Below are 23630 nucleotides of genomic sequence, written 5' to 3' on the forward strand. Positions count from 1 at the left end.
GAGAGAGAAAGAGAGAGAGGAGAGGGAGACAGAGAGAGAGAGAGAGAGGGCCTGATAAACTCTGGAAAGAATTAAATAGTCATACTTTAAAATATCCTTTCTAAACTTTCTTAATTGAAGACACAGAAACGTCAACATACACAGCAAAGTTGCTTCTTTGGAATCTAGAAAAAGTGAACCTATGAACATCTTTGTGCGTTGAGTTCTTTAAATCTATTTTAGCATATATCAGCTGCTATTTAACTCAGTACCTCTCTCTTTAATGGCATCTGTTAACCATTGACAATTTCATCTGCTGAATTCTCATTTGATTTGAAACTGACACGAAACCAGACTAAATGTATTCTTGGAGGCCGTTCACACAGAATGTATGTTTCCTCTCCAATGCACTTCTATTCTATTTTTTCTTTTCAATGTAAATGCACCAATCACAAGAGCTCTGAGTAGGGCACCCACTGCAAGCTTGTTAGGGCGCACTCACATTAGGTACAGTTGCCTTAAACTGTGCCAAAGCGCGATTGTCCCCCATCCCCTCGGCCTGCACTCACATTGCATTTTTACCTACCAGACCTAAGCAAGCTTACATCATCGATGATGCAAATGTTCAGTCTAACAGGAAGAGAAGCGCTCTCGCTCAGCACAGTGGACATTGCTTTATCGTTTTGTATTATTTTCAGCCGTTTGGGCTGCGTTGACACAGTGCCGAACAGAACCACCACTTTTGACGCTCATAAATTATCAAAAAATTCCTTGTGCTGCAGGTGATAGGAGGTTTGCTGAAGATGCAGCTGACGTGCAGTGAGGGTTTTGTGTTTTTAATAAACTAGGACTGTTTGCGTTCATTGAACTGTCAGAAGGATTAATAAATCCATATGAAACAGTTCCCTAAAAGTCACATCTCGTCTTCAGTTTTAGGCTCAGGCGCACTTTGCACTCACACACAAGCGTACCGCGCCAAAGCCCAAGTGAACCGCACTCTGACACACCTCTTCCAGGGCCGGCCAAGTGAACCGTGCCTGAGCCCGATTCAGATCACTCACACTTCTCATACGATCCGGAAAACGCGCCAGGGCATGGTTCGGATAGCATAGTGTAAGTGCGCCCTTTATCATGATCATCATTATATCATGGTGGAAGAGACACTCATTGTGGCTTTTTTCAGAATATCCTGAGTTATACAATTTATCTTTAAGTGCTTATCATAATATATTGTTTTCATATTTCTAATGGGCCTATTATTGTCTTTATTACAACATGTTCATAATATCATGTCACGTGGACGCGCTGTGCTGTGTTTTTTAAACCCATTCCTGAAGGCCGCACCTCGCATTTTTAGAAGCAAACACACATTCAGTGTGTAAGAGCCCTTTTCTGTCAAAGATGAAACTTTTCTCCAAGTGACCTTAGGAAAAAAACTGTTGACTTTTATTTTAACTCATGCCTTTGAAGTGTAATTGTCAATCCAACCATTTTTCTACAGGTGTAGTCCCACTAGAAATGCACAGAAACAATTCAGTAGTTCCACTCAATTCTCTACATATCTGGCAATGACCTTTAAGTGGACTATGAATGATGATGAATTAAATTGGTGTTACTAGGGATGCAACAATTGACCGATTTCACTATTAATTGTGCTTTAATTCACCACAGTTAATTGATCATAAAGGCTTCAACACAGCGTTTCTGCATAGAACAAAACTGCTGCAACTAAACAAAGTTATGCCAACTGTTATGCCAAAGTTCCAAGCTTGTACACAGAGGCTTAAACCGCATGCACAATGGATTAACTATGGGTGGCTGAGGCTAATAACTATGAGCCATTCACATATAGCTTTTTTTTTTTTGTTATTTCCAAAAGAGGTGCTTATTCGGGATGCACAAATGATGTAAAAAAAATATGTTTAAATAGAGCTGCATGATTAATCAAAAAAAAGTTTGCGATCTCGATTCGACCCACTACACTATCTTACTCCAGCATCTTTACGATTCAGCCAATTATCTTTTCAAGTTCAGGTGAGAAGCATTAAGGCGGATGCACAAGTCTTTCCATTGTTTTATGTTGCTCAGCAACGTGGACACCTACAAACGGTCAGCATACTGTATTTATAAGGTATATTTTACTAGAGGCGTGAACCTATACTGGTCGGTTATGATTATCATGCCATCGATTCGGTTCAATTCGATATCTCTGTGCATCACAGTGCATTGACGATGTTTTCCATACAGTGTTATATTTTGGGGGGAGGCTATAACAAGCTGTCTGTATAAATACACAGACACACAGCACCACACGGTCTTTCATTCACACACATACACAAACATAGACAGCACCAAACAAACAAACAAACAAACAAACAAACAAACAAATAAACAAATAAACACACACACACACACACACACTTAAGCCCTCGCAATATGCGTTTAGCCGGGACGGTCCCTTACTGAGAGCTCCGCTACGCGCGAGCTCTCTCGGCTAAACGCATATTGCGAGGGCTTAAAGGGAGCAGTGGTCGTAATGTAGAGCGAAAAAAGAGAAAAAGACAGCTGTGAAACATAACCAGCTTTGTCTTTTTGTAGGAAACACACTTTAGATCTTTTTAGGGTAAGAGGTTTTCGAGTTATTACTGCTATAACTGTGAGTCAGGAATATCGAAAACAAAACCAACTTAACCGCGCTCATTTCTGGCGCCCCCCTGGATGTACAGTGTTTGCCTACACTGCCTGTGCTACAGGCTGGCCCTGAGTTGGCTCTTGAGTGCTGTAAATACCGGCGCTCACCTCCCTTGCAACAGAGCGCGTAGGAGATAAATGACGTCAGTCCAAATTAACCGGTTATGATTATTACTGAACCGATACCGAATTGTCCGCGTCTGCATCGCGGTGCACTGAAAAAACAATTAATTTTGATACCCCTAAAATTTACCCAAAAATGTCATTTCTGTCTTCATGTAATTATGTGTCCTAGGGCGCGAAATTACACATGAGCTGACACACTGTTTGTTTACTACAGAGAGGATGCACACATGGCTGTAAATTATGTCTATTGTAGTGAACTGAAAATACACAGGCTGTGAATAACAGGTAATAAAGTTGTAAATAACATTCAGTTTGTTGCACGGAGTGATTATTTGGGAGCCGCGTGAGAAGTATGATTTGCATATACGTTTTTTTTTTTCAAAGTGACGGCAGCAATGACATGAGTGCACTCGGCAGTGACAGTGAAACCGAAAAGTACGCACATCAATTACATAATCTGATCACATTTTAGAATTATGATTACAGCAAACATTTGATACGTTTTTTTTCATGGTGAACACAGTGTTGTGCATGAGAATAAGGCCCAATCCCAAGTCTACCCCTTAGCCCTTTCCCTTACCCAATTGCTGTCACAATTGTCTTAGTTTTAATATGTAGGGCTAAGGGGAAGGGCTAGATACCTTTTAAAACGGAGAAACCACGGGGAATGAAAATTTCCCAGAATGCACCACCTACAACAGCAGCATGGCTGCACACGCAAGTAAGGGGATCCACAAATTAGTATTTTATGTCATTATTGCAAATTTTTACAAGCAAGCAAGCATGTGTTTTAATACATAATGCAAAACCGCGTTCGTGTTTTACTGTCATGGTTTTAAAAACGCAAACTAAAATAAAATAAAACACTAAATTTCAACATCTACAGTCCATAATAATAACTCCTGTCCCACAACATTATGTCACTCAATGCCACTGGAATACCCTGTCAGAAAAGTCTAGATTTTAAAAGTTTAAATTTTGGGCAGGGGTACAAAAACAGAATTGGGACTTGGCCTAAATGTTGTCAGTTAAACTACTCCAGCCTATTATAATGTTGAATATAAAGCAAGAGGGAATCCGGTAATGACAAATGTCTAATTTTACTAGTAAAAAAAGTAGGGGTGTCAAAATTAATCGTTTCTTTGGTGCACTGCGATGCAGACGCGGACAATTCGGTATCGGTTCAGTAATGACCATAACCAGTTATTACTGACGTCATTTACCTCATTTGCGCTCTGTCGCGAAGGAGGCGATCGCGAGTATTTACAACGCTCTAACTACTTAAAACTCATAAACTGTCCACAATTTCACTGTGTGTGTTTGCTGGATCAGTCTTTCACTGACATATACAACAATAGCCCCTATTTCACTGAGATAAAGCACCTAAAATGTGAGAATGAAAGTAGCCTACTCCATTTCTCTCTCTCTTTCTCTCTCTCGCTCTGTCTCTCTCTCTCTTTCTCACACACACACAGTGGCCCATTTGACCTGCTGGCGTGGCTTTTCTTCTCTTCTCGGTTGTTTAACAGCGTTACTTTTGCATACAGAAACGAGCGCGTGTCTGCAGAGTTTTCTCCACCGTGTCTGTCATACATCAGCTGTGATCGCCGCTGCCGCCTGCCGCTTATCAGTATCACTCATCTCTGAAGAAAGCAGCGCGCAAAAGCCAATCGCAACCGCTTTTTTTTTTTTTTTGAGGGTGTGACCAATCAAAGGGGTGTAAGAGAACTAGACAAGGATCAGAAATTGAGCTGGATATTTATATTTGTTTATATTATTTGCTAAATGCTCGTTTTGTTTAAAGTTACAGTTTATATATATCTGACTGTTTGTATTAAATGACAAAATTGTATTACAAATAATATATAAATATATTCATTCATTTTAATACAAGAAATGCTGCTGTGAAGAAAATATAAAACTGTGTATGGAAAGCACCGTCAATGCACCGTGATGCACCGAAATATCGAATTGAACCGAATCGATGGCATGATAATCGTAACCGAACCTTGAGACTAGTGTAGGTTCACAGCTCTAAAAAAAAGGCAAGCTTTTGTCTCAAACATAATAATTCAACTTCAGAATTATCAATAGCTATATTCTGATGTAAACACTTTTCTGTGCATTAATGACCAGGACAAGATTAAAGTCTATTCAAGTCCATCATTCCAGGTCTATACAAAATTTAGCACAACAAACAACCAACACATAGGACTAATATTATGAATGTTTTTTAGTCATGTTTGAGAAATAAAAATAATAATAATAGGCCTCTCATAGTAATCTTTATGTTCCATGTACAGAATCATCACAATCTTTATTATAAGCAAAAAATCATGATTCTTATTTTAGCCAGAATCATGCAGCTCTATGTTTAAATGTCTAAAACATTTTTCCACTTAGTTTTAAGTCCAAAGAGAAATGGACTACTGTTTATTTTTATTACTATTTTGAGCTGTATTATTTGGTTACTGAGCAGCAATAAAAAACACTTTAAAATAAAGAGTTTTGTGATTTTCTAAACTTGTGGTGTTTTGAAGTTAATGAAAGCATAATAATTGTGATAACCGTCAAACCGTGATTATTCCTCAAACTATAATCGTACAACCAAAATCTATAATCATTGCATCTCTAGGTTTTACTGCTTGTTGTCTTGCCTAATGATTTCAGAGACACAAATCAGCGACAGTAAATCCACCTGTGGAAAACAATGAAGAATACTGGCTCTGCTCCAAAACCTACGCAAACTGTATTGTAAGGCATCACAAACACAAAGACTGTTTGCAAAGGTAAGCAATACAATGACCTCATTAGGCTCGATTCTAAGACAGTGCTGTATGTGAGAAGGTATCAAATCACAAAGTCTGATATTTAATCAAATCAAGAAATGTGCTGCTGTGTGTTTCAGAATGAAGCATATAACTGCATGTGCAGCTCATGAACCAGAGTTTTTGGTCTCTTAGGTCCTGTCTAGACAAACATGACTAGTTTCAGAACGGCATTTTATACATGGTTTGGCCATTTTCAGTTGAAGTCAGAATTATTAGCCCCCTTGAATTATTAGCCTCCCTGTTTATTTTTTTTCTCCCAATTTCTGTTTAATGGAGAGAAGATTTTTTCAACACATTTCTAAACATAATAGTTTTAATAACTCATTTCTAATACCTGATTTATTTTAACTTTGCCATGATGACAGTAAATAATATTTGACTAGATATTTTTCAAGACACTTCTATACAGCTTAAAGTGATATTTAAAGGCTTAACTAGGTTAGTTGGGTTATCTAGGCAGGTTAGGTTAATTAGGCAAGTTATTGTATAACAGTGGTTTGTTCTGTAGACAATCGTAAAAATATAGCTTAAAGGGGCTATTAATTTTGAAAAATGGTTTTTAAAATGGTTTTTAAAAAATTAAAAACTGCTTTTATTCTAGCTGAAATAAAGCAACTACAAAAATATTTTAAAAAGAAAAAAAGGGAGAAAAATCAAACGGGGGCTAATAATTCTGACTTCAACTGTACATAGTCGCGCAGTGTCAGGTTTTGAAATGTAACCTTTTTGAAAACTCCTGCTGTGGTGAAATTTTTCTAAAACTTATGACATTTTTACTCAGAGTGTGTGCGCTTTATAAATATGTTTTTTTTTTTTATTCCTGTGCAAGTGGACAAGTGGTTTAGTTAATCTTTCAACACATCACTAGCAAAACATCTACCCAACTTTAGAATTGCTTAGAAACTAACTATTGCATAAAAAAGGAAGCTTTGTGGTCTCTTTGTTATTTTCACCCAAAATAAAAAAATAAGCCAGCTATAAAATGTAATATTACCATTTAACAGTTAAATTTAAATATATATTACACTTTTATTAAGCAAATATTTACAAACTGTATAATTATTTAAATTGTTTATAGTATGTGTTGTGAATGATTTTGTTCCTCTTTTAAAATGTGAAAGTACTGTTTGTTTTATACATTAACTGTATTTGCAGCCACACTTGGATTGCTGCACTTTGGTCCATAGCGAGGACCACAATGGAAACAAGCTAAGGGTTTATTGTGTTTTTATCCTTGAAGGTTTATTTCAAAATGCATGGGATATTTTATTTCCTACACTTTGTTTAGACCTGTCAAAAATTTTATTAATTATTTCAAATTTTTCTGAAGAATTTTTTTTTAAGTACAAGAAAAATTAATTTCACCATAATTACTATTTATTTTATGTTTGTTGTGCTTGTGATCTTATCAATGTGATAGAACTGGACTCGATTACTTGAATATTATTTTAGTGGTTCGGCATTCAACGTTCAATTCTGAAATTTGAACAATTTTTTTTTATATATTTCTTGTTTGTTTGGAACCTAAAATGCCCTGCAAAAAAGTTCTCAGCTGTGCTTTAGTTTGAATCTGACATTACATTTAGATTTAGTCATTTAACAGACGCCTTTGTCCAAAGCGACTTCCAATTGAGGAGGCATTTAGTGATTCAACAAGAAGAGGCTGCACACAAGAAGTGCGAGTTAAACAAAAAAACTGGTTTGTACTCAGAGAATTTAGTGCTAGAGTAAAAGTGCTAATATGAAATAATAAGTTAAAATAATATAAAATTATAGTTGATTATAGTTTTTACTGTTATTACTTTGTCACTACATAATTTGTTTTTAAAAATAAGAAATATTTAGACTGTAATTTCCCACAGAACATTAAAAAAAATCTAAAAAAAAAGAAAACAAAAAAAAAGAAAATCACTACTGATAATCCTTGCATTTTACTAATATATTAATATCAATCACAATCCATTCTGCTTTAAACAGACTCAAAACAGCAACGTGTACATATTCCATAAAATAAACTAAACAAAAGTGTTTGTTGATGTGAATGAAAACAGTTTAATTACAGGTGCGAACAGGTTTTTATTAAATATCTGTCTAAATACACTAAATTCCTGTAAAATATGAGGTTTTCTTTCAGTAATGATGCTGACTTTGAAGCTCTGTTTATGTAGAGTTTAAGTCTGAATTATAAGCCTCCCTGTATATTCTTCCCCAATTTCTGTTTAACAGAAAGTTTTCAACACATTTCAAAACAATATAGTTCAAAACTAATTTCTAATAACTGATTCATTTCATATTGCTAGCAATTTTTTAAGACATTAGTACTCCAATTTAAAGGGTAATTTAAAGGCTTAACTAGGTTAATTAGGTTAAACTAGGCAGGTTAGGGTAATTAGGCAAGTCATTGTATAACAATGGTTTGCTTGGTTGCAGACAATTGGAAAACAATGCTTAAGGGAGTTAATAATATTGACCATAAATGCTTTTTTAAAAAAAAAATAAAACTGCTTTTATTCTAGCCAAAATAAAACAAATAAGACTTTCATCATAATAACTAATATATAGGAGATCTCTATTAAACAACATTTAGGAAATATCTGGAAAAAAAAATTCACAGGCGTGCTGATAAGTTTTACTTCAACTGAAGGTAGTAGACAAGTTGGCTCAGAAGGTTTTGGAAGCGAGCCACGGCGTGTGGAGATGCCACACTTTGGTTTCACTGCAGAGAGATCCAGTAACTCCTAAAGAAATGATGCATTATTAAAGAAAAGTGACGAGAGCTACATCAAACCATTAAACAGCTGCTCATTAACTATTTAATACTGACTTACAGCAGTCCCTGTCCCAAACAATCTGAGAACAGAATGCAAAGTACAAAGTTGCAAACACACGTATAAACTCTGGCTTGATAGGAATGTGATGATAGGTTTGCCACTTCTTCTCTTTGACACACACACACACACACCTAATAAATGCAGCGGGCTCCATAACCCATGTGTTTATTAATGTGTCAGCCAGATGGATTTCTGTAGAATGTAGAGCAGTGGTTTTCCTGTGCAATAAAGATCATGAATCACATCCGAGTTGAATGAAACTGTGTAAACTAGACAGTATGAAGCTGGTCAACGTCACACACCACCTCTGCTCTGACAGACTTTGCTGAATGGTGTTTAATGGCATCCTCCATCCTCCGTTTGTTAGTCAGATGGTTTAATCAGCCTAACTTGCTAATGCCACTAGTCCAGTTAAAACGCATCTCATCCTTTAACACACACACACACACACACACACACACACACACACACACACACACACACACACACACACACACACACACACACACACACACACACACACACACACACACACACAAAGACAGAATTACAAGAACACAGAGCACATGTCACAAGCACAACATTCCAGTGGAAACGGAGATAAAGATGATTCAAAGTTTATAATTCACAATGACAAAGAAATTAGTTTTAGTTAAAAAAGAAAGCAGCTTTTCATATTTACTCAACAATTTAAAGGTGCTGTATGAAAGTTTTTGACTCTTCTAAAGCACAGAAATACCATTATATGTTTGCAGATATTTAAGAAACATGCTAAGTGAACATCAATAGCTGCGTCCCAAATCGCATACTTATGCACTATTCTACGCCATTTTGTAGTATAAATAGTGCAAGTAGTGTGTTCACACTGAAAACTCTAAAAATAATAAGTGCACTTTAATTACCCGGATGATGCACTCGGTAAAATGAAGTGTGTAATGATGGACACTTCAAGCACTCAACGACCGCAGGTTTGCTTACGTAGCGGAAGGGGCGGAGCTATCAGATGCACATGTTGAATAACTTTATTTATTTTGGATGGTGAAAGCAAAATTCTTCTACGAGAGTGATTTTAGCGCCTCCTGATGGTGAATGCGGCAATACTCACGGCAGGTATTATCTGATAATTCGGTCGTTTATTTCACTGATTTGGCAACCGTCAAACGTCATCAGGGAAACGGTTTGAATTTCCGCTTAGTAAAAACACATTAGTGTGCCATTTGGGACAACACTACATACCTATACTATCCTGTTGAGTGTGTAAGTGCATAAGTACATAGTGCATGAGTGCATAGTGTATAGTGTGCCATTTGGGACGCAGCTCTTGTTTATCCGCTACCTAAATGCGACCTCTGGTGGACAGTAACATACTCTGAAATGAGACACAGATTCAGAATTCCACACAAGGTGGTCATTAATAAGCAAATAATATAAATATTATGAACGTAAACATTAGGTGAGCAGGTTACATTGTAACCCGTGTCCTAACTACGTGACCAGATTTGCGGTGACAAGCAGTTTAGCTGTTTGCACCAGATGAAACCCAACAACAGAAATTGAAATACAGCCATTTAGAAGCAAAGAATAGTGCATTCACTGCACTCTAACGAAATGGTAAGGTTTATAATCTAATTATTACATATTAAACCTCATTAACATTAAATGTACATGCTGAATCCCCGAAATTTGTTGGCTTACACTGAAATTTTCAAGATCGGAGGTAAACTATCTGCTTCTGCTTTCTGCAGTATGGCAGTCAAACATAATGCACCTTTATTATTCTGGTTTAGACATTATCACATTGATATTTACAATTCAATGCTAGAGTTTTCTCTTTTTAGGATTTATTCAGATGGGATACATTCTAAATGATGACAGTAAACACTTTTGTAATGTTTAAAAAATAGTAACTTAGAAAGTTGAAAAACTGCATTTTCAAAAAAAGTTCAAAAATAATATTTTGTATATTTTAAATTAATAATTTTTCACAATGTTTCAGTTTTTATTGTTTTTCTGATCAAATAAATAGTTTTGTTTTGTTATTTTGTGAGCAAAAAATATAATAAAGTATAAATATATTTTAATATACTGAAGTGAATAATTTCAATCCAATTTGCAATAATGTATGATAATGTATGATAATAGTTATGTATATATATATAATAGTGATATATATATATATATAATAAGGGTTCTTACAGCACAGATATGCAGGAGGTCTACAAAACACACAACCTTTGAAGATGACACAGCAATCAAGATAAAACCTGATGACAATGAACAACAAGGGTGTGGAACTCCTCAACAACACAATACCATACCATAAAACAACATAAATATGATCCTATGGTTCTGACGCAAGTGAAACCAGAGAGAAAAAAAACATTCAGTCTGAACTACAGTGCATTCAGCTGTCCTGTAAATAAATCTCTGCATTAAATACACCTTACTCTAAACGGTTTGCTTCCAAATCACTTCTGAAACCACTGTTGGGCAGATTTTAGGGTGGTTGATGCCACTGGTATTATACGACGAGGTCTGGTATGGAGAAACCACACTGGCCAAACCTCTCATTTCAGTCACTAGTTCTATTAAACGAAAGATGTGTCTGGGGAAAGCTTTCTGGCAACCCAATATTTTCACAGAAACCATATTTTAATAACTGGAACGAGTTACGTTTCATTATAAGATTAGTTCACGCAAAAATACAAATTTGTCATAATTTCCTCAACCTTAAATCCCCAACGTACTTCAAGCAAATGTCAGTTCAAACAAGATCAGGCCAACACAGGGAACTCTCTGGAAAAATATATTGCTTAAAACCATTGGTTCATGCTGGTAGATGTGGCTCTGGGGCTCCGCCTTCTTTGATTGATTGATTGATTTTATTTCCTATCTTCAGTTTGACAAGGTCAGGCTAAATTATAGTACACTGAAATAAAGATTTATTGGATTTAATACAATTCTTAAGGTAACTGTTTACAAGCAATGGGCTAAATTTAAAACAAACAAATTAAGTTGAATATTACTAAATTTAAATAGTTTGTTACAGTAGCTCATATTAATTGTTTTCAATCAAAAACCACACTGAAACTGCTTTTCTATTCCTTGTTTCTTAAGCAATCTATTTGCTATGCTATATAAATAAAAGCGACATGGCTTGACTGGAAATCTGAAATACAAAGCTTGTGCAAACTTCCACAACACTGTCATCAGATGCTTGCTTAACTGTCTTTTTCTCACCTTTGTAGGTTTAATGTCTGAATAAATCTGTAGGTTTAATGTCTGAATAAATCAGAAGTTGCTGCAGACCTTTATTTCAGGAATGACACACTTCCGACTGAAACTGAATATTGAGTGGGGTGGGGTTTTATATGTGCTCCTCTCATCTTTTTTATATATAAGGTTTTTACCTTTTTTATAGGACAGTGAAGTTGAGACAGGAATACATTGGGAGCAGAGAGAGGGGGAAAGGATCAGCAAAGGATCTCAAGCCGGGAATGAAACTCAGGTCGCCATGAGGATCTCAGCGCCAACATTCATCTTTTACTGTTGGAGAGGCGTGCTTAAGCATATTTTGCCCAAGAAAGCAGTCAACCTGTTGTCATCAGAGAAGGACAATTTTTCGCAAATTGGATTAACTTTCATGGATTAATTGTTTACTTTAAAGAGCCCCTATTATGGGTTTTTGAAAATTACCTTCCATGCAGTGTGTAATAAGTGTTGAAAATATCCAGCTGAGGGTTAAATCCAAAATGCACCTCAATAAAAATATCAAATTTTTAATAAAAGATTCAACTCAGAGTCGTTTAAATGATTCGCCATTCATCTGGATCGTTTGCCTGTTCGCATTGACGTCGACATGGAACTAGGGTTGTGCCGATAGATGATGTCATCGTCCATTGCCGATGGCCGACAAACTTCATGATGCTGAGCCGGCATCACGATCCATCGCCCCGCCCCATATTTATATTGATACATAGCATATTATTTGCATGTCATCTTAATACCAATAACGTTTTTTTCATGAGCTGTGTTAAATGTTACATATGGCTGCCGCTTACAAGGCTGACAGCATCGTGAGAATTAAATGAAGGATTATACAGTACCTCTCGCGCTTAAAATGTGTAGATGCAGAGGCAAACGCTGTTAACTGAAAACCTCGTCCCACAGACTTTTTGGTGAATGGCTTTAGTCATTTTCATAGCGAACTTGAAGCCACTGGAAGTCTTTTATCCACTCTGGGAAAAGTGTAAATGGTGGATTAACATTCAGCACATGATCACTAATAAGATGTGCCATTATTAGTAACTGTGGGTAAATCTGTCAGTATTAGGGCCTACTCACACTATGCCATCCGTACCGTGCCCAGGCCTGTTTCCCGGATCGTTTGAGAAGTGTGAGTGCGCTGAATCGCGCTCAAGCACGGTTCACTTGGCCGGCCCTGGCCCGGTTGGAAGAGGTGTGCCTGAGCGCGGTACACTTGGGCTTTGGCGCGGTATGCTTGTGTGTGAGTGCAAAACGCGCCAAAGCCCGAAACCGAAAGCGAGACGTGACTTTTAAGGGACTGTTTGATATAGGTTTATTAATCATTCTTACTGTTCAGTGATCGCAAACTGCCGCAGTTTATTAAAGACGCAAACCCCTCACTGCACGCCAGCTGCGCGCCTTCAGCAGACCTCCTCATTCCTGCAGCACGAGGGCTTTATGATTGTTTATGAGCGCCAAAAGTGGCGGATCTGTTCGGCGAAATCTCTGACTGCGTGTCCCCGCATCCCTAAGGACTGTTTGGCGAAATATTTGACTGCATGTCAATGCACATCAAACGACTGGAACGATATAACTAGAGAAATCTCCACTGTGCTACTGGGTGAGAGTGTATGGCAAGCCGTTTTAGCATTTAAACCTTGTTCTGACTATCCATAAATATATTTAGAGATATCTCTAATTATATTTTTACTAGTCATAATTATAATTCGACTAGTCAGAATGACAATTAGAGATATCTGCAATTACAATTGTACTAGTACGAAATCAGATTGGAGATATCTGCAAATATATAATGACTAGTCATATTCCTCCATTGACTTCCAATGAAAAATATTTGCAGATATCTCTAACTGAGTTTTGACTCGTCAAAAATCCAATTCAAGATATCTACAACTGTAATTCGACTATTAGTAAATTAATTAGAGATATCTTCAAATATATTTGTAAATATCTCTAAATATGATGAATTAAAGACATCTCCAAATGTATTATGACTAGTAAAAACTCAGAGATATCTCTAATTACAATTGTGACTAGTCAAAACTCAAAACTCAAGACGCGTGCTTCTTCCTTTACCGGCAAGTGATCTCCTGCCGTTAGTTGCTATGGCCACTAACATCTGTTCCTCATACACTCGCCGCGGTTAATTTTTAAAATAGTTTAACTTTTGCCACTGTGCGGATCAATACTGAATGTGTGTCGTTGTTATTACTTGCGGTTGTGGTAAAGAATAAAGTAAACGCTGGTGTTTAACTGTATTGCTTTAATGCATTGTCTGCATTGGGCTCACACATATACTCTGTGCTCTGACTATTTCTTGGGTTTTTCTCTCCGTCTCACACTGAACGCGACCAATCACAACAGACTGGATCATCTGATCAATCGGTGCAGATTAGTCTCATGCAAAGGAGGGGTTTGGGACAAATGAATCGATGAAAAAAATCATATGGGAGTCGTTGGAATTATTAGGTAGAAATAAATGTGTGCATATCAGCCTGATGTTGGAGACCCACAAAACCAAAAACAGATTCTTTTATAATGCATAATAGGTTTTTTTAAAGACTATGTGTGCTAGCAATATTAACAATGTACGTTTTAATTTTGTGTGTTTATTTTGTAGTTGAGAGGAAAATGCTTATCTATTCAATCCAATTCATCTTTATTTCTATAACGCTTTTACAATGTAGATTGTGTCAAGGCAGCTTAACACAGAAGTTCTAGTAGTAAATTGAAACTGTGTCAGTCCAGTTTTCAGAATTGAAGTTTAACATCTTGGTAAACATCTCATGTTCAACATCTCTGTAACATGGGCAGCAAACAGAGATGCTCACTGAAAGTATAATGCTACTCGGGTATTTCAAACTTTTTTTTTTTACATCTAGATAAAAAAACTGAGCTAGTCTAGAAATAAAGAATAAAAATAATAAAAATGACACAAAAATTCATGGGCCACTCACTGTTACAAAACTATAATATATATAATATATTATAATATATATATATAATATATTTGTTAAGAGAGAGAGACACACACACACACATCATAAGACATAAATAACGACACAAATAAGATGTTATTCACTGACTATATTCAACCTTGAGCCTGAAAAAACTGAAAAATGTAATAATGATTCAAAAAACAAGTCAGCTTGGTATTTTGAGTTTCTTTGTTCTGGCTTTGGATAAAAGCAGACACACAGATTGGATAAAGAAATTATTCAAAAAGAATAACTGGAATAAGTATCAAAAAATAAAAAACTGCCATATTTCATCCTCATTATTACATTCATGTTGTCGTTTACAGAAGACTTTAGCTTCAAAATATTTAAAATATTTTTTATTAAACCTGAAATACTTCTGTTATCCACTGAAGTTCAAGGTTATAGAAGTGTCATACAAGACATCCATATAAATATAGCTGTTTAATCCAAGGTCTTGTTGAACATAATTAATCTTGCGCTAAAAATAAGTATTTCATTTTATGGTCTTCCTAAAAGGGGTAGTTCACTCAAAAATAAAAATTTGCTCACAGATTATTCACCCTCAAGTTGTTCCAAAGATTTGAGTTTCTTTATTCTGCTGAACACAAAAGATATTTTGAAGAATGTTGGCATGCTGACATCAATAGTAGGAATAAAAATACTATGGAAGTCAATGGCTACAGATTTCCATAATTGTAAAAAATATTATGTTTTGTGTTCAACCAAAGAAAGATTGCATAGAGATTTATGGGAAGTAAAGGGTGAATAAATAACAGAAGTTTGATGTTTGGGTGAACTACACATATTCATTTAAAGGTGTCAATTGGTTATTAAAATGTTTTGGTTTGTTTAGGTTTATGTTACATTTCTCTAACATGAAATTTGGAAAACTTTTTTTTACAAAGCAATACACTTATATTTTTATAAAATTTACTGAAGTTCCACAGACAAAGGTTAGTATGGTAGTTTAGCACAACGAAAGAACAAGTTAATGACAACTTTTTTTGCAAAAAAATAAAAATGTAAAATAATAAAATAACACCACATATCAAAAGTTTTCAAATATAAGGTGTCAGAAAAACCTGATCACTTTTAAGAATAGGCATGGGCCGGTATAAGATTCTGACGGTATGATAACCGTCACAGTATCACAGTATGGAGAATCCAGCTCTAAAATATGTTCTTTTTAAATGTCTGGGTGAAAAACAAAACCTTTCCCCCCTTTGAACACAATATATTTTTAGTTTGGGAAGCATTTAAAATATTTTGGAGCAGTAAACATGTCAGGCTAAATAATTCAAATTAATAATTGACTTCTGCTGTCTTCATTTGGTTCAAAAACAGATTTTTTTTTACAATTTAAAATGGTATCTTTGGATATCTTTTCTGCTGGAGATAATGTTGTCCTAAAAAAACGTTTTAAAAAAATGTAAAAAATATATATATATATATGTTACTCACACCTTAAGAACAGCATTACAGAAAATTTTGATGGTTTTAAAACCTTGACTTTTCCAAAGCGCGGTATATCTTGAACATGGTTTTTGTCCTACTTTTGTCAACAGAACCTGCATGGGCTGTGAATAACAGCTAATAGAGTTGTAAAAATGCCGAGTTCAGACTGCATGATTTTCAAAGTAGTCATGTCACAGATGTTTTCACACTGCATGACTATCTGGGCTTGCGTTTCGTCGCTACTTTGTTTACACTGCAAGATGGATCGGCGACAGGGACTTTCACATTGCATGACTTTACTATAGGAAGAATCACCGCCAACTTTGTCCAAACTACGGCCCCGTTTACACTAATGCGTTTTAGTTTGAAAACGCATAAGTTTTGCTAAGGTTACGCCATCCGTCCACACTACGCCGGAGTTCTCGAGCGCCGAAAACGGAGCGTTTTGAAAACGCTGGAGAGGCCGTTTTCATTCTGAAACTCTGCTGCTCCGTCTCAGTGTGGATGGGGAAAGACGGAGACATCTGAAAACGGAGTCGGGGCTGCAGACATTCGCCTCTCTGATTGGGGCTTTTCCTCAATATTAAGTAGCCTAATACACAGTTCAGTCCTGAATCTTCTCCGTGTAAGTTCAGATTTCACAAGTTTGATCAAGGCTGCAGTCTCCCCCTTCTCAGTTTGATATGGAAAACATACCGAGGACACGCGTCAATCTTCACAGGGAACAGTGTACTTTATAACTTCATTCACATCACCCTGGCTACGTTGTTTCACTTTCTCAACAATAAAATGTAAACTTGATATAAGGAACTGCCTATTTTTATTTTAATATTAACAACTAAACAGACAGCAGAAATGTTGAGGCGTCGTGCTGCATGAGTGTCATCTTCACTGTGTGCATATTTATAACAAAACGGAGCCGATAACAACTGCCTCCTTTCAATTTCAGTGAAAATACGAAACATACCCTCTCTTTTGCTGAATATGAGTTTTAATAATCGATAATGGCCATTATAAAAGTATAACATACAATAAGTTTATACATTATAGGAAATAAAGGCAAGCGATCAGTCAATATACAGAATGTACGTGGTTACATTATTCATTAACTTATCTTTGCGCTCAGCCAAAACACGTTACCTGAGAACAAGTAATAGAGTCCAATGACCAAAGTCAGGGAATATGTCGTTAGATAAAGACAACAAGATGAATGAAATATCACGTTTAATAAATATAGTGAGATTAGATCCAGCGGGAGATGCTTGATGAGAAGTCCGACTAGCAGAGCTCTCATCTGGGTAGATGGGCTGCAGCGCTTGCCAAAGTGTGTGTGTGTGTGTGTGTGGTCACGTGATGTGCGTTTTCAGCGTTTTGGTGTGGACGGAGAGCAGTTCAGAAACGCTGGGTAAAACGCGAGTGTGGACGCGGATCGTTTTCATTCTAAAACGCCGTTTTAAAACTAAAACGCACTAGTGTAAACGGGGCCTACGTCTCACAGCCAAAAACACGTAGTGTCTCTTTTGTTATTAATTACATAATGAGAAAGAAGCCTTTAATGGGGTAGAACATGTACATGTTTGCTCACCTGGGTTTAAAGGGAATTAGCCATTTCTCCTCAACGTTGATCATAAACTAATGTCTTTCTGTATGAAACGTCAAACAGACACGGTTGCTCCTGAGTCCTGTCAAACCTCCACTAGTTTTTCCTCCATTTCGTGGGTCCAAATAAACCGAAAAAGAGCGCTTTTAACTTCTCCCCCAGTCTCCCGCTGGCCTGCAGCAGGTATACACACACGCACACACAAGTGAAAGCTGCTCTCTCATTGGCTGTAGGCGATCGCTGATGTTATTTTCAGTCAAAACTCAATTCACACGGCATGATTTGAATCGCCGACAGCTCCAGATATTTAGCATGCCAAATATCTCACAGGCATTGGCTACTCATCGGCGATTCTCTCAGATCGCGTCTTTGAAAGTTCATACTGTGTGATTGTCACTCACGTGCACGAGCAGCGATTTGCCTGTGATTTCAGGCATTTGTCGGCAATTTTCAAAACCTGTCGGTGAGCCAAAATCGGGGCTGAAATCACGCAGTCTGAACTAGGCATAAACGTCCAGTTTTTTGCACAGAGTGATCATTTGAGAGCCACGCAGGAAGTAAGATTTTGTTATTTCTCAAAGTGACTGCAGCCATGACATGAGCGCATTTGACGGTAAAAGTGAAACTTAAAGCACGCATATCATTTAAATGATCATATTGCATTTTATTATTGTTGTGATTGATGAGTTATAATTACGACAAGTCTTTGATATTTTTTCTCTTTCATGTGAACACAAATTCCCATTTTAGCCAGAAACATAGTCTGGCTAAGTAGAAATCTCTAAATTATTAAATGTACTATTACATTTAAAGCTAAATGTATTTTATGCTGTAAAAACTGCTTATTATATGGCGTTACCCTACCACTATCACCCCCAACCCTCACAGGAAACATGTTGCAAATTTTCACCCCATTTAGTCTTCGTAAACCATCTTAATAGAGTACAAATTGGTCAAGCACATATCATTATACAATTTTGTGTCCTCATAAACCACATAATCAAGTCCATGCTCAAACAAAAATACAAACACTACTGAAGCAGAACTCTTATTCTCCTGCAGAACAGTAGTTATAATGGTGTTGACGTAATATAATATCCAGCTCCACCAATAGAAGTGACAGGAAGTTTACAAATACAAGTAAAAGCAGTAGAGCATCCAATAAAACACCAAATACAACAAACAAAAGACAGGTTAGGCTGTTTCATGAAGTCACGTCTCTATAACGCTGCACAACAGATCTTCTCCAGATGAGATTAAACCTGCTGTGGACTGATAAGATCCAACAATGACAACAAACAATAACAGTCTCGGGGTCCAGCTTATTCCAGATGTTCCTGGATAAACTTCACTAACACAGCAGCGTTCACAGGATAGAAGTGTGTGCTCGTGTCACAGGGAAAACCTGCCATCTGCACTACAGCTCTGTTGTTGCTTCAGAGTGAAGACGGGCCGATGCCTATGCTAACACTACTGTAAGGTAAAGCAGCTGAGATCAGTTAAGACACTGCACATAGATACAGTTATAGTAAGAGTGGGGATTTAGAGAAGAGATCTAATGTAGTTATGTTTCTAGAGGAAGCCTGGTTTGCTTTTTAAAAAGGTTGAGCTGAATCTGAACCTACACTATCAATTATGAATTTGGGGATCAGGAAATTTTCCTTTTATGAATGAATGTTCTGGGAAACGAGTAACATTCTGCTCCTTCAGATTTTTAGGGAAAAAAAATTTCTAGACTTCTTAAATCAATTTAAAATTATAAATAATGTTTTGGAAAACATTAAACTTCTTAGTTGACAGACACTATGTCAATTTGCTGATAAAATAATTTATTTTTAAAAAAAGTTTTTTGAAAAAGAACATGCATGGAATATACAAAAATATTTAAATGTACTGAAAAGGCAAAAATGCAAACTGTCATCATTTATATTTCTTAGCTTTCACAGGTCTTTACCTTCAAAATAGCAATTAAAATATTTCAATAAAACCTAAGAGCTTTTGTTCTACATTGAAGTCGATGTAAACTTCATTTAAAACATTCAAAAAGGTTACAGAGGTGTGATTATGCCCTTGTTGAACAGGAAGTCATGGGTGTTTCTTCAATATTGCACTTTTGGTTCTGTAACTAAAAGAAAAAAACGAAATGGTTTACTTCGTTAACAAAAGTTTTTCCTTTTTTACATTTCAGGAAAGGCCTATGAAGACAGATTTATGTAGTGAAAATGACAGTCACGTCATTTTCAGTCAAGTCGTCTTGTTTATGTTAACTTTACAGAATAGTTTTTTTTTGTTTTTTTGTTTTCATTTCAAATATTTTGCATAACTGGGTTCCCAAATGTCAAATGAGTTTTTCTCAGACTTTTATTGACAAAAAAAAAAAAAGAATTTCCATTAACTATGAGGTACAGCAGAACAGACAGCTGTTGTCTCGAGCACACAAAACAGCCACAGACAGTATTAACAGGTACAGCCTGGTGACTGCGTTTGACTTTTGAGACGACTAGTTGACAAGCAGGAAAGGAAAAAACACAGAAAAATAATCTAACAAAAATCTAAACATGTAAAAAGACCATTTTAAAAATACAAAATAAGATTAATAAAAAATACCTGATTTTCCTGGACTTGAATAAAAAAATTAAATGAAAAAAACATAATTCCCTGACTTTCAGTGTCTGGAACAAACTTTTTAAAATTCCATGACCTGTGGGAAACTAACAGTAACATATTTGTTGACATAAGACGGCTGCACAATATTGGAAGAACCTAACATTGCCATATTTTTTACTACAAACTACAATTTCACTAGTTGATCATAACTACTGTATTTGGAAAAAAATTATAGTTTTTAGATTGATTTTTAGATTGATTGGGATTCTGTAGGGTAGTGCTAAACACATAATAAACAATCTACAAGCACAGATAAATTCTAAGAAAAACATACAAATGAACAAAAAACAGCGTTTTATTGTTTTCAGAGGAGTCAAACTATATTCCGGTATACAGTAATTGTATAATCAAAAGTAAAATAATATCTCATAGTCTTCATTTTATAAACATTTCAATAAAACTGTCTCAATTTTTAATTTGTCAAAGTTACAAACGATACAACTTTTTATGCCTGAATGCTTTTAAAACCCTCACACAGTCACATGCCTCAAAAAACACTTGGAGATGATCGATTGTAATCCAGACTCAAGGGCTGAAGAGTTCTGGCTAAAATAAAAGTTTTTTTAGTTTAAAATCAAGATTTTCACACGATTCTGTAGATGTAAAATAAAGGGTTAATATGAGAATGCTATTTTTATTATTATTCTCAAACATATGGTAAAACAACAATAATTATATTAGACCTATGTGTAGGTCTACTGTTGGTTAAAATGTTAAATTTTGTATAGACTTGGAATAGTGGATTTGAACAAACTTTAAATTTGTCCTGGTTGTTAATTCACAGTAAAGTGATGATCAAAAATACAACTAGTCATAAATATAAAGTTGAATTATTGCATTTTTGACATATGCTTGTCATTTGTCATTGACAACATTAGACCAGTTTTTTCACTGGTAAAATTAGATATTTTTCATTATCAGATTCCCTCTTGCATTATATTCAACATTACATATGCTAGAGTAGTTATCTTGACACCGTTAAACATTTATTTTCACTTTCACTTTATTTTCACTTTGTGTTTGCTGAGGGGGAAAAAAACATTCACCCTGTGCAACAAACTGAACATTATTTATAACTTTATTACCTGTGATTCACAGCCTATGCAGGTTTTGTTCACTAAAGTAGACATGGCAGGTACGCATCCTCTCTGAGGTAAACAGTGTGTCAGCTCATGCGGGATTTCGCAGCCGCGAATACATCATTACAAGAAGACAGAAATTACATTTTTGGGTGAATTATACCTGTATGTGACACTCTCAACACCATTTAGAGGTGTCCATGTTGCTGAGCAACGTATATAAGACAATGAGAAGACTTGTGCAGCCTTTATGCTTATCACCGGACCGTGAAAATTGGCTAAATCGTAAAAAAGCTGAACTAGGCCAAATGCCAATTTTATTTTTGTACCCCTACCCCTTCCAGTTGGCCCTTAAAACAGAGTGTGAAGGGGAAGGGCTTAAAAATTTACCCCTAAGAAATGGGACACCACTACAATACCTACACACGTCACCATATGTCATCGTGATCTCTTGCTTCATATGAGATCAGACGATCGAGACTGCTGCAGTTATTTTAGTTGTGTTATTCTTTGATGTTTATCTTCAGAAAATCACTGAAGGCATACATTTTGTTATAATAACAGTATAATGTATATATAAATTCAACTATGTAAACAAAAACAAAATTAACTTTATAGCAGACACTGTAAAAAGCTCAATCCCAGCCACTAAAATTTTCTGACAGGGTATTCGAGTGTCAACGAGTGACAGAATGTTGTAAGACTGCTAAACAAGAGTGATTATTTTGGATTATTTATAGTAAAATTTAGCTGTTTTATTTTAGCGGTTTTTAAAAGCATGACGGGAAAACACGAACGCGGTTATGAATATATTAAAACATATGTTTTTTTTCTGTAAAAATTCATAATAATGACAAAAAAATACTAATTTGTGGATGTCCTAACTTCTGTACCAATCCTGTTGTTGTGGCTGGTGTATTCTGGGAAATTTTCTTAGCTCTTGGTTTTGAATGAACGTGGTTCAGAAAAATCTTCATTCAAAGAGCTATCTACCCCTTCCCCTTAGCCCTATGCCTTCAAGCTAAAGTGAATTGAGACACCCCTACCCCTTTACGGGAACGCGCAAAACAAGGGGTAAGGGGGATGGGCTGAGGGGTAGAAATGGGATTGGGCCTTAAGATAATGAGTAGGGTCGAATCGAGATTGCTATCTTTTTTCGAATTATCATGCAACACTAGACACAACGTTGCATTTACTCACAATGTGACTAGTGCGAATGATCACATTGCGATATCGATGCTTAAACGATATATTGTGCAGCTCTACAGCAAAATATTTGTTTCACAACTTGTACTTAATTTGATAACTCTAGATGTTTTAAAATATATAATGTCTCACGCTTCACTGACACTACTGTTTTATTTTAAAGGTAGGCCTACATTGTTTTGGATAAAACATTCTGAAATAATGGTTGAATAAAAAAATGACACAAAAGAATTTACGTTTAAAAAAACAAACATTAATTTGGCATAATTAAAAACAGTTTCATATAAAGTTTTTAAAAGTTAAAATCCATAATCTATACATTGCCTGGAATATATCCATACAAGTTTGGAATGACAAGAATATTTGTAATTAAAGGGCAAGTTCACACATAAATGTATCTAATTAGCAAACTGTGTGTTACAAAACACGTCTAATGTGCATGTCTGCGGAAGGCTGGAATTTGAACACTGTGGTCAGCATCTTCTTCCCACTGTAACCACACAAACTAAATAAGCAGACGCTGTCCACACACCTCAAGGGAAGAAGGGAACAGAGATAAGGCCCATCAACATTCCAACCTACAGCGTGACCGCCGGTTATCTTCACCAGACCCGTTCAGGGTTGCAAACTAAGTGTCTAAAAAACACCCAGTCACTGAAACATTCACCCTTGACTCAATCCAGATCAAACCGAGACCTGATATCTAGGAATAAAGAATTGCAGTTTGGTTTTACAGTTAGTCTTAGATTGTGAGCACTATCTGTGCGTGAGTTGCCTTTCTGACAGCAACTAAATAAATGACAGACAGGTTATTCATTAACATTCTCTCCTGAGCCTGACCTTTGCCCCTTCTCTCAGAGCATGATGCCACCTGGCCAACATAAAGAAGAGATTTTTCACTGTACAGTGAAACCAAC

At 36.0% G+C, this 23630-nt stretch overlaps 1 protein-coding gene and 1 long non-coding RNA gene across 10 annotated transcripts in view; one reads left to right on the plus strand and one right to left on the minus strand.

The window, feature by feature from the left end:
• Positions 1-23630, minus strand: part of rock2a (rho-associated, coiled-coil containing protein kinase 2a) — an 84422-nt gene that overhangs the window by 54234 nt on the left and 6558 nt on the right. The gene's annotated exons all lie outside the window — the stretch shown is intronic.
• On the plus strand, positions 1852-6125 carry LOC141377028 (uncharacterized). Its single transcript, XR_015506194.1, has 3 exons — positions 1852-2417; positions 2793-3911; positions 4842-6125. It is a non-coding gene; the product is annotated as an uncharacterized LOC141377028 (long non-coding RNA).

This window comes from Danio rerio, chromosome 13 (assembly GCF_052040795.2).
Source record: "Danio rerio strain M-AB ecotype USA chromosome 13, GRCz13ab, whole genome shotgun sequence".
Lineage (NCBI taxonomy): Eukaryota > Metazoa > Chordata > Actinopteri > Cypriniformes > Danionidae > Danio > Danio rerio.